The sequence below is a fragment of the Callorhinus ursinus genome, unplaced genomic scaffold (genome assembly GCF_003265705.2).
Source record: "Callorhinus ursinus isolate GAN/ISIS: 27379988/994484 unplaced genomic scaffold, GSC_fseal_2.0 scaffold53, whole genome shotgun sequence".
NCBI lineage: Eukaryota > Metazoa > Chordata > Mammalia > Carnivora > Otariidae > Callorhinus > Callorhinus ursinus.
The window spans coordinates 569,839-581,189 of NW_027397115.1; the positions used below are offsets into that span (position 1 = coordinate 569,839).

General features: G+C 51.2%; 1 protein-coding gene across 1 annotated transcript in view; it reads right to left on the minus strand.

Annotated features, from left to right (window-relative positions):
- The window catches only part of PHACTR3 (phosphatase and actin regulator 3), a 227,879-nt gene extending 221,743 nt beyond the window's left edge, over positions 1–6,136 (minus strand). Inside the window, exon 1 of the mRNA XM_073883989.1 lies at positions 6,052–6,136. The gene's annotated coding sequence lies outside the window, so the exon portion shown is untranslated. The remainder of the gene's footprint in view (positions 1–6,051) is intronic.
- Positions 6,137–11,351: the final 5,215 nt, after the last annotated feature.

Here is an 11,351-nt window from a genome sequence, read left to right on the forward strand (position 1 = left end):
TTGCTGCTTCTCAAAGGAATTTAATTAATGAATAACCACATGGTAATCATATCAATAAAGTCACATATATTATGAAATCAGAAAACAAACTCTTGCCCAAAATCTGCTTCCATTTATGGTTCAGAAGACACAATATGCTTCGTGAGCCTGGGCAAAGTAAACCACCCGAAGCCCCCACCGCCCCTCCAGACCATCTCTCCTCCCTGTGCGTGAGCAGGACACGTCCCCCAGAATCCACAGCTCCCTGGATTAAGCATTTTGACTCTGGGAATCCCTACTAAAAATCTGGATCCTACTGCATACTATTCATGAAAGTGAATTACAGGGGATTAGAAACATAAATGTAAAAAAATACCTATTCAGCTATTGAAAGGAAACATGACGTATATGTTTATGACCAACCATCCTGGTTTGCCCCGGGGAATGAGGAATTCTCAGGACACGGGACTGTCGGTGCTAAAACCAGGACCCTCCCTGGCAAACTAGGGCAAGATGTTCGCTCTTAACTGGAAGCAGAAAAAGATTTCTTAAGAAACAAAAAGCAAAGACATCAAGAAGCAGCTTGATAAATTTTACTACATCAAAACTAAAATCTTGGGGATGTCATATACAGGGTGGTGAGGGTGATAACCAGCTCAGGGCTGCAGATCTGAAAGTTGCTAAGAGAGTAGATCTTAAAAGTTCTCATCACAAGAAAACACTTGCCACCACTATGTGAGGTGATGGATGTTCACTAGACTTACTGGGGGGGTCATCTTGCCAAATATACACATATCAAATTGTTAGGCTGTACACCTGAGACTAATATAATGTTTTATGTCCATTATATCTGAAAAGAAAAAACCAACCTAAAAACTTCTACTCCACCAAAGACACTATAGACAAAGTTAAAAGACAAGCCAAAGAGACAGCAAGTAGAGGATTAGAACTCAGAACACAAAAATAGTTCTGACAAACTAAGTAGAAAAAGACCAACAACCCCACAGAAAGACTGGCAACTGAGAGGCAACTCACAGAAATTAACCAAATGGTCAATTAACATAAAAAAAACCCTGGAGGGGCGCCTAGGTGGCTCAGTCTGTGAAGCATCAGGTCATGCTCTCAGGGTCCTGGGATCGAGTCCCATATCCGGCTACCTATGCAGCGAGGAGTCTGCTTCTCCCTCCGCCTCGCCCCCTGCTTGTGCTCTCTCTCTCATTCACTCTCTCTCAAATAAATAAATAAAATCTTAAAAAAATAAACCCTCCAAAACAATCTAGGGAATGGAAATTAAACCAAGGAAGTTCCTTTTTTTTTTCTGTAGAATTGAGGAAATGTGAGAATCTGAACAGTTTAAGACAGCTGGAGAGCAGGACCTCAGACACTGCCGTTAGAAGCGACATAGCCTCTTTGGGAAACAATTTATCCGTAGTACCAAATACAGTTTAAAATGTGTGCATCCACTGCCCCAGAAATTCCGCTTCTGACAACGCGCCCTACAGAGGAACGCTTGCCCAGGTGCACCAGAGAGGCACGCCAGATGCTCACCGCAGCCCCGCCCGAGACACGGGAGATCTGAGAGCGACCTCCAAGGCCAGCAGCAGCAGAAAGCCTAAGACAGCAGTGGAATATTCTAAAGCAATTAGAAAGAATCTATTAACCCAGATATATCTCCAAGATACCTTGGTGCACGAAAACAATATGGTTCAGGACAAGATGTGCTGTCTTCAGATGCCATTTCTTGAAAATACTTACAGGAAACCATCCAGTACATTTTCCAAGCCCTGCACACACGTCCAGACAGTCTGCTGGGAATCCCAGGAAACAGTAATATAGGGGTTACCCCTGAGGAGTAAGGGAGAAGCACAAGGCGTGGTGCGCCTCTTACTTGTAATGGTTGCACTTCTCACTTGGACAAGGCAGTCGTGATATTCTAGTGTAATTATAGTTTACCCCAAAGAAGCCTGTTGCCTGGATAGGAGAACACACTACGTACATTTCATCCGACAAATATTCACTAGTGCTGACCAGAGGCCAGACCTGTTCTAAGGCCTGAGGGTCACTCAGTGCCCTTAAAACAGAAATGGAGTGATCAATGATGTCGTTTGGCCGCGTTCATCAGCAGAGAGTTATCCTTAAGGTAACAGGATGGCCGATACCTGCGGACGAGGGACAAGCAGAGAGAAGGCCCTGGTTACCTGGGCAGGTGACAGGAGCAGAGCAGAGGTCTTAAGCTGGATCGCAAACCCTAGTAGGGCCTCGGCTGCCTGATGGTCACAAACTGCCCTTTGTCTCCAAGCACACACTTGTCCCGGGAGAGAAGGCTGAGGCCCACAGGATGGCTCCAGACCCATAATGGGTTCCGCAGGACGGGTGAGCCCAGGCCTGGGGCTCCTGCACTGCTGGGGGGCAGCTGGAGATGGGCTGCTTGGTGTTTGCGGTGTCCGGCACCCACTCTCCCTCTTCTGAAGACATCCCCCTGATTTCTTCTGGGGGTCTCGAGCCTGCTTATTGAGGGATGTGCATCCATACCTGGCCTCTACCATCCAACCCCCAGCCTGTTCCCAGGCCACAATGACAGGTGCAAGGGCAGGTGATGTGACACAGCCCGAGTGCTGCACAGTCTCTCGAACTGGCAAGCACCCCTTTTGCTCCTGAGGTCTAGTCACTTGCTAGCCCCAAAGCCTCCCGTGCACTGCTGGCCATCATCCTGATTTCAACAGAATTGGGCAACTCTGATCCTATCCACGTCTTCAGGGTCACTGCCTCGGGCGGGCCTGGCCCAGGCCTAACTCTGAGCCCCGAGCTGAGCCAGGGAAACAAGGCATCATATTTCCAGCTGCCTTGCGCAGCCCCTAAAGCCACAACTTTTAATGAGCATCAGCTGGGGCATGTCATGATATCATCGATCATGCCTTCCCCTTCAAAAAAAAAAAAAAAAAACCTCTTTGGTGCAGAAATACCCCAGTAGGAGTCAGAGCTTCCAAATCAGACTTCGAAGCCTGGAAGAATGAGTGGCTAATTTGTTCCTAAATTAAAGCAGCAGCTCTGGGCATGTAAATAACACATTATCCCTTTGAGGTTGGGAATTAGGATCCACCCGAAGCAAGCTCCGGGAAGTAGCCGCGCAAATCAAGGGAGCTGAGCTGGACAAATCCTCCGGCTCCTTGCTCCCCCAGGTCTGGCCGTCAGAGCACACAGCTATGGGCACACAGCCAGGCTCCACCCTGGCTCCCTGGACCCTTGCTCCAAAGCGAAATCGGTATTTGGACTGTCCTGATTCAATACTGAAACCCAGAAACTCGGCCCCACTCTGCCTCAGGCCCCTCCACCTCCCAAGGGACGTCCTTTAGGTGAAGACTCCACCCTGATGAATCTCAGACTGAAGGCTCCAGGCCAACCGACGCCCCAAACTCCAGACTCAGATATGCCACAGCCCAGGCCACACATCCTCTCGGATGTCCACAGGCCCCTTCACACTAGAGAGGCCTCTGCCTGCCAACCTTCTCCCCGATCAGCCTCCCTCCTTCGATGCCTTTGAGGGCCCTACACGGAGCCACCACCACCCTCCCACCGCCCCAGACACAGAGCCTATGGGCTATCCTGCATCTCAGCCGCCAAGACTGTCCACATTGCCCACCTCTGTCCCCTGGGCGGCAGGCATCTCCCCTCCCCACCGAGAGCCAGGACAGCGAACGAGCTTCTCCCAGATACAGCAGGTCAGCCAATTCTGCTCAAAGGCTGCCAGTGGCCTCTGACTGCACAGGTTAAAGCCCCCCGGCTGCTCAGGGGGTCCGGGGCCTACCTGCCCACCTTGCCAAGTACAGCTCCCCCCTCTCCCCCCGCTCATGGGTCTGCAGCCTCAGTGACCCTCCTGCTCCCCGTTTCCACCAAGCTAATTCCCATCTCAGGGCTGCTGCCGCGGCTTTTCCTCCTGCTGGGAATGCTCACACCCCCTGTCGCATTTGGCTCCCTGCTTCTCCCCATCATCACACCTGCAGCCAAATATCCCTCTTCCAAGAACCTTCCCTGACCACCGCCCTCCTCCAGCAGAGCCCTCATCCTCAATCACGGCCTCTGGGTCCTAACCTTCTTCTCAGCCATTCTCAGCCAGGGATTATCTTGTTTTGTTTTCTTTGCTTCCAGGCCTGTTATGGGTCTCCCTGCCACTAGAATAAAAGCTCCCTGAGGGCAGGAAGCTGACCTTGCCCTGAGGCCCAGCATCTAGGTCAGCACCTGAACCATTTTCAGTGATTCATAAACATCTGCTGACCCGCTACCTGAGCAGTTGGCTTTCTCCCTGGGAAAAGTGGGTTAGCAGAGGCTGAGCCCTGCCATCCCTCAAGGCCTACACAGAAGCCACAGGAACTATTTTAAAAATGCCCACCAATTGAAATGAACGTGTGGGGCAGGAGTTGCGTAATGTCCACAGGGCAGCTCATATACTCGTGAGGGCTCTGAACGCACCACCAAGATGCTGGAAGTCAGGACTTGGATTGTCCTTTCTCAAAGTCCAACCCCAAATACACCTGGCTGTAAACTCAGTACCCAAAGGTGGGGGGGGGGTTAGGGAGGAAGCCAGCACTGTGTGCACCTCCTGTGTGCAGGCAGGGGGTGAGGGGGTGCGGGAACTTCTGTCCCCATTAGAGGGCGAGTGCCCTGGGGGGGGAGCATTCCACTCTTGGTTACTGCTGTACCCCCAGAGCTCAGCACAAGGTCTAGGATTAGTGGGTGCTCAGAATTCAGGAGGGATGGATTCAGCAGTGGAAGGGCCGTCCATCCTCTGAGTTGGGACTCTAGATGCTCCATTAACCACACGTAAGTGCCCCAAAGCTTCAGCCATATAGGCTTCTCGCCCTCAGGCCATCACAGAGGGCCTGGCAAAGCTGGCTCTCATAGGACACCTGCTGGTCCCCAAACCCCAGCATCGCTGACTTCTAGACCCCCTGACCCTGTGTACCTCAGTTTCCCAGCCTCAGCACGACTGACATTGCATACTAGATCATTCTCTTTTCTTTTCTGGAGGGAGGGGGGAGGCTGTCCTGGGTATCATAGGATGTTTAGCAGCACCTCTGGCTTCTCCCCACTAGATGCTAGTAGGAATTAGGGGGGGAGTTGTAACAACCAAAAATGGGGGGGAGAATCACCCCTGCTGAGAGCCCCCCCATAAAGTGCTACTGATGTTTCCAAGCCAGTTTCCAGACTGGCTTGATCACAGAATCACCTGGGGCACTGGTTAAAAATATAGATTCCAGGGGGATCTGAGAGGCAGGCCTAGGGTGGTACCCGGGGGGGAAGCTGCTTGTGATAGGGGATTCTCACCACACCGCCAGTCGGCAAACACTGGTCTAAGTTTCCTCTGCCTCAACGGTGTTCAGCCCTCTGGGCACCAAATGCACCAGCGGCAACTGTGGACAGACAACAGCTCTCTGGCCTCCTCACCTGGACAGCTAAGCCCCCTCCCACTCCCAGCGTCTCTTCCCTGGCAGGTGGTGCTCTCAACCTTTCCCAGCCTCCTCAGCCCCTCTCCTGAGATCCTGCCCCTTTAACTTGGCTGGACCCGCTCCAGGACCAGGTGTCTGCCCACAGGGGCCCTGGCCTCTCCTGCCCGACACAGGTGGTGGCCCGCTGTCCTCCTTAGGGGGGGAGGGGGACAATGGAACGCGCGTGGAACTCTTACTGGGTTGGGGGGTGCTGCCCACGCGATCCCACCTACTGCCCCAAGACTCAAACACTGGATCGCCCCCATTTTACAGATGCGGCAACGAAGACAAGTGCCCTGAGCACAGCACACGCAGCTAGCAGAGGTGGGTTCCCAGCCCCGACGGCCGACCCCAAGACCCCAAGGCCAGCGTTGGACCATTGCGCGCACTGCCCTCCTCTGGGGACAGAGTCGCCCGCCTTGGCTGCAGCGACAGCCTGAGCCAGGAGGCGCCCACCTCTGTGCCGGGGGCGCCGCGGGCGTCCTGGCCACCCCCGCTGCGGCCGGGGGCAGGGGGCGGGCTCCCGGCGCGCTCGTTCCCAAGCCCCGCGCCCCCCGGGCCCCCGCCCCTCCCCGCGGCGCGCGCTTACCTTGCGCGGGGCCTCGGGCGGCGGCGGCGGCGTCCCGGGTCCCGAAGGCGCGCAGCAGCGAGCGCACCCGCGCCGGCCAGCGAGCGCGCCCCCCGCCCCGGCCGCGCATCGCACCGGAGGGCCGCTCGGGGCCGCGTCCGCCGGGGGCCGCTGAGTGCCGCGCAGAGCCCGGGGGTGCGGGAGACTGGGCGGGAGTGCGGGCGGGAGTGCGGGCGGGAGTGCGGGCGGGGGCGGGGCTGCGGGGGCAGGGGGCGGGGTCCGGGGGCGGGGCTGCGGGGCCCGGCGCGGGCGGGGCACCACGCGAGCCCGCCCCTCGGCCGGGCGGAGGCGCCTTGGGGCGCCGCCTTGACCTTGATCTCCTGCGACCCGCCGGGTGCCCCAGCCCGGGTTTCGGGACCTCAGTGCCAGGGGCGCACTGGAAGGGTTAAAGGGACAGCGGGCAGGAGGGGCAGCCGCAGTTCATTACGGCGTAGGAGGCTGCCCAGTAAGAGCCGCTGTGGGACCGTCTGAGCGCCCGCGTTCTGGGGTGTAAAATGGACCTGCGGAGGGGGAGATGGGACGCGGGTGAGTCTAGACGGTGCTAGCGCCCGACTCTCCAGGGTGGGAGACGCCTTGGCTGCCTTTAATATACCTGCTAAAGATGCAGAAGCCATTGTTGTGCTAATACACCAGGACATATGTAGTCTATCTTTGTGAAAAATAAAATGAAAACCATAACTATTTAGCTTAATGCGTACTGTATGTGGGACACCCTCGTAGCCACCAACTAGCTCAAGAACTAGAACTGTGCCAGCGCCCCTCCCCGCAGTCCCTCTGAGAGTTCCCACCAATCACAACCGCTCCCCCAGCTAGTCTTCAAAGGGCTCCAGCAGCCTCTGCTTACTTTGGGGGTTTGCCTTTGAGGCAGAGTCTCTGGCCTGAGATGAGCTCCGGACCCTCATCAGCAACAGGGTCATCTGGAGAGGTCCTTGTAACCATCAGATTGACTGGCTCAGTGTAACACGCAAAGGTCCTCAGAGCCCCAGAGGGACAACACCCCTCCACCCCCACCACTGAGCATTTTCCAGGTGCAGCTCTGCCCAGAACCCTCCTGTTCAAACCCTAGCAACTCCATGACCAGGTGCAATCATGTCCATTTCACAGATGCACAAGGGCAGGTCTCATAGAGGAAGGATTTGTCCATGGCCACAGGGCTGCTGAGTGCAGGGCTGGTCTTGGATGCTACTGGGCATCCCACCCACCTGCTTCTAGCATTTCCTGTCCTTGGGTACATGGCTGCCCGCTTCTAGCATTTCCTGTCCTTACCTCTCCTGATCTTTAGAACTCTGTAATAATAGCAACAACAATTAGCAGCTAATGCTAGGTGCCAGTGTATGCTTATATTCATATAATCCTTAGGACAACTTCTTGAGGAAGGTACAGTTATCATCTCCACTATATACATGAGAACTTCATCCCCACCTTCCTCCTACTTTCTCCTCCATCAGCTCCTATAGGGAGGCACTATGATCACCCCACTTTTTAGAGGAAGAAACTAAGCCTCAGACAGATGAAGTAACTTACCCTAGGAAGTTAGGATGGGAAAGAGTCAGGATTCAAACCCCAGTCGATGTCTCAGTGCCTTTGTTCTCTGCCCAGCCCACTGGGCATGTCCTGGCGAACTCCTACTCATCCTTCAAGACTCAGCTTAAGCTTAAGCTTAAGCTGACTCTGACTCTGAAGCCTTTCCTTCAGCCTCCCTTGCTTCTCCTCCCCATGCATTTGGTTCCTGCTTGTCCATGCCCCCAGCACTGTGGGCATATTACGTTGGGCATGCACCACATGACAGTGCAGCCACGTACCCACACATCAGCCCCACGCCCCACTAGGCTGGGATTATAGAGGACAGGAGTTGGCCCTGGTCACTGCCTTCCCAGGCCCACTTACATCTGTTTTGCAGCCTCTGTCCCCCTCTGCTGGTAATAAAATTTCTCTTTCCCTCGGGGCAGGTTCCTCCTTAACACCAGTGGGGCCAAGACATCTCCCTAATGCCAAAGGTGGGTGCAAGACCCAGTCTGACCAATCAGCATAGTCCATTCAGCTGGCCTCAGTGACTGGTCAGGAAAGTTGGTCCAGGGAAGCGCACACTTGGGACTTTCACTGGACTAGGAGAGAGAAGCCCTTTTAATCCACTGGCCCTGAAGAGGATGGTCTGGAATTCTGGAGGTCATCACATACTTCAGAGTTCCAACAACGTGGAAGACAGAGGATCCCAGAGACGGAGGTATACTGGGACTGATGGATTGTCTGAGCCCCTGGTTCCAGCTGTGCCTGAATTCTCAGTCATAGTCTCCCTGACGTTTCCTTTCCCCTGAGCCTGGTGGGAAAGAGGGAGTAAGACACAGGCCTGATACCATAATCACAAATCAAAGGTGTTCCATGGGCAACCCAAAGGATTGGAGAAAATATTTGCAAATCTTACTCATATCCAGAATATCTGGCGAACTCCTCAAACCCAACAATAGAAGAACAAACAACCCAATTCAAAAATGGGCAAAGGACTTGAACAGACATTTCTCCAAAGAAGACATGCAATTGGCCCATAGCCCATGAAAAGATGCTCGACATCACTCGTCACAAGGGAAATGTAACCCAAAACCACAATGGGATACCACCTCGCACCCATTGTATTTTTAAAAAATGAAAAAAAACACACACACAAAAAAAATAAGTCTTAGTGAGGATGTGGAGAAACTGGAACCTTCATGCACTGTTGGTGGGACTGTATAATGTATAACATAATTGCACAGTATAAAGTATAAAATGGCACAGTGGTGGGAAACGGTATGCAGTTTCCTCAAAAAACTTAAAAATACAATTACCCTGTGATCCAGAAGCAATCCCACTTCTGGATATATATAGAAAAGAACTGAAAGCAAGGTCTCTAAGATACCTGCACACCTATGTTCACAGCAGCATTATTCACAAGACTAAAATGTGGAAGCAACCCGTGTCCATAAACAGATGAGTGGAGAAGCAAAATGTGGTTTATCCAAACAATGGAAAATTCCCAATCTTAAAAAGGAAGGGAATTTTGAACTTGCCAGCACATGGATGAACCCTGAGGCCATGATGTGAAATAAGCAACAAGACCACCACCAAGGCAAAAACACAAGCCCTGCAAATACTGGATGATTCCAATTTTTTTTATTTTAAAGATTTATTTATTTGTTTTAGCGGGGGGGGGGGCAGAGGGAGAGGGAGAGAGAGAGTCTCAAGCAGACTCCCTGCTGAGTGTGGAGCCTGATGCAGGGCTCGATCTCATGACCCTGAGATCATGACCTGAGCTGAAACCAAGAGTTGGAGGCTTGACAGACTGAGCCACCCAGGCCTCCCTGATTCCATTCTATATGAGGTCCCTGGAGGAGTCAGACTTGTAGAGACAAAAGAGGAAGGGCAAATGCCAGGGAATGGCGAAGGGGAAATAGAGAGTTAGTGCTTCATGGGAATAGTTAGATTTTGGGAAGATGAAACATTCTGGAGGTGCAGTTGACAGCACAACATTATGAATGTGTTTAATTCACGGAGCTTCACATTTAATACTGGTTAATTTTGTATTTGCAACTTTATTGAATTAGTTGATTAGATCTAACAATCTTGGGGGGAGTCTTTAGGGTTTTCCACATATAAAATCATGGCAACTGCAAATAGAGATAATTTTATTTCTTCCTTTCCAATTCTGATGCTTTTTTTTCTTTGCTTCATTGCTCTGATGAGGGGTTCCAGCTCCATGTTAAATAGGGGTGGTGAAAGTGGACACCTTGTCTTGTTCCCAGCACTGAGTATGATGAGAACTGCCACATGATCCAGCAAATATCCGAACATATATCCAGTATATATCTGAAGGAAATGAAATCGCTACACCAAGGAGATATGCACACCCCCATATTCAAAGCAGCCTCACCCACAAGAGCCAAAACATGGAAGAGATAAAAATGCCCATCAGCAGAAGAATGGATAAAGAAAATGTGGGGGATATATAGTGGAGTACTCTTCAGCCACGAAAAAGAAGGAAATCCTGCCATTTGTGACAACATGGACAGACCTTGAGGGCATCATGCTAATGAAATAAGTCAGACAGAAAAAGACAAATACTGTGTGATCTCATTTCTATGTGGATTCTAAAAAACAAAAACAAAAAGCCAAACTCATAGAAACAGAGATCAAATCTGTGGTGTCCAGAGATAGGGAGTGGGGAGTGGGGGGCAGGAATTGGAGGAAGGTGGTCCAAAGGTTTGGACATCCAGCCCTAAGATAAATAAGTCCTGGGCAAGTGATGTTACAACATGAGGACTATGGCTAACTGCTGTGTGGCGTATCTAAAGGTTGCTAAGAGAGTAGATTCTAACAGTTCTCGTCACAAGGGGAAAACATTTTTCTTTCTTTCTTTCTTTCTTTGTTTCTTTCTTTCTTTCTTTCTTTCTTTCTTTCTTTTCTTTCTTTCTTCCTTTGTATCTCTATGAAATGATGGATGTTAATAAACTTAGTGTGATCATTTCACAATATATACATACATCAAGTCATTGTGCTGTGCACTTTAAAACTTATATAGTGCTGTGTGTCAATTTTATCTCAGTAAAACTGAAAGAAAAGAAAATACAAAGGAATTTTAGTGACAGGTGCTCTTTTAAGATGAACTTTGAATAAAGAATGTTCTAAAAAGTAGAAATAAGCAAAATGATGACTTTTATATGACATGGATTTTTACCTCAATAGATTTTTTTTTTTAAGAGAAAAGCAGCATTCCTTCAAAAAGTATCAGTCACTTCGTGTGGCTTGGCTGAAGAAGAGAATGGAATCTGGAGAAGGTCACTGAGCCACTGCGTGGGTGTGTGTTTCTCTCCTAGCCACTGGGAATCTGTTTTCCCTCCTGAAAGCGAAAGACGGAGATTCTTGATGTCCAAACCCAAGTCAGAAGAAAATCAGTGTGTGCCCTGCAGTGGTGTGGGACTGAAATGATTAAGTTCTTTTAAGTCCTTTATTTTATCCTAAAATTCCGTTCCCTGCACACACATAAAATCTCCTTCCAAATGGTCCAGGGGAGCTAATGCTGGGGGGGCAGGCACTCAGCCCTGTGGCTGTCCTGGAGCAGCAACCTGGGATTCGGGGATGTGAGGAGCCTAGCACTGTGACCAACCTGGAGATGACTTCTCCAAGAACAGTCCACTTCTCCCCCCTGTCCCTTGTCCCGAGACACATTTCATGCCCCTGCTCTCCTTCCTTCCTTCCTTCCTTCCTTCCTTCCTTCCTTCCTTCCTTCC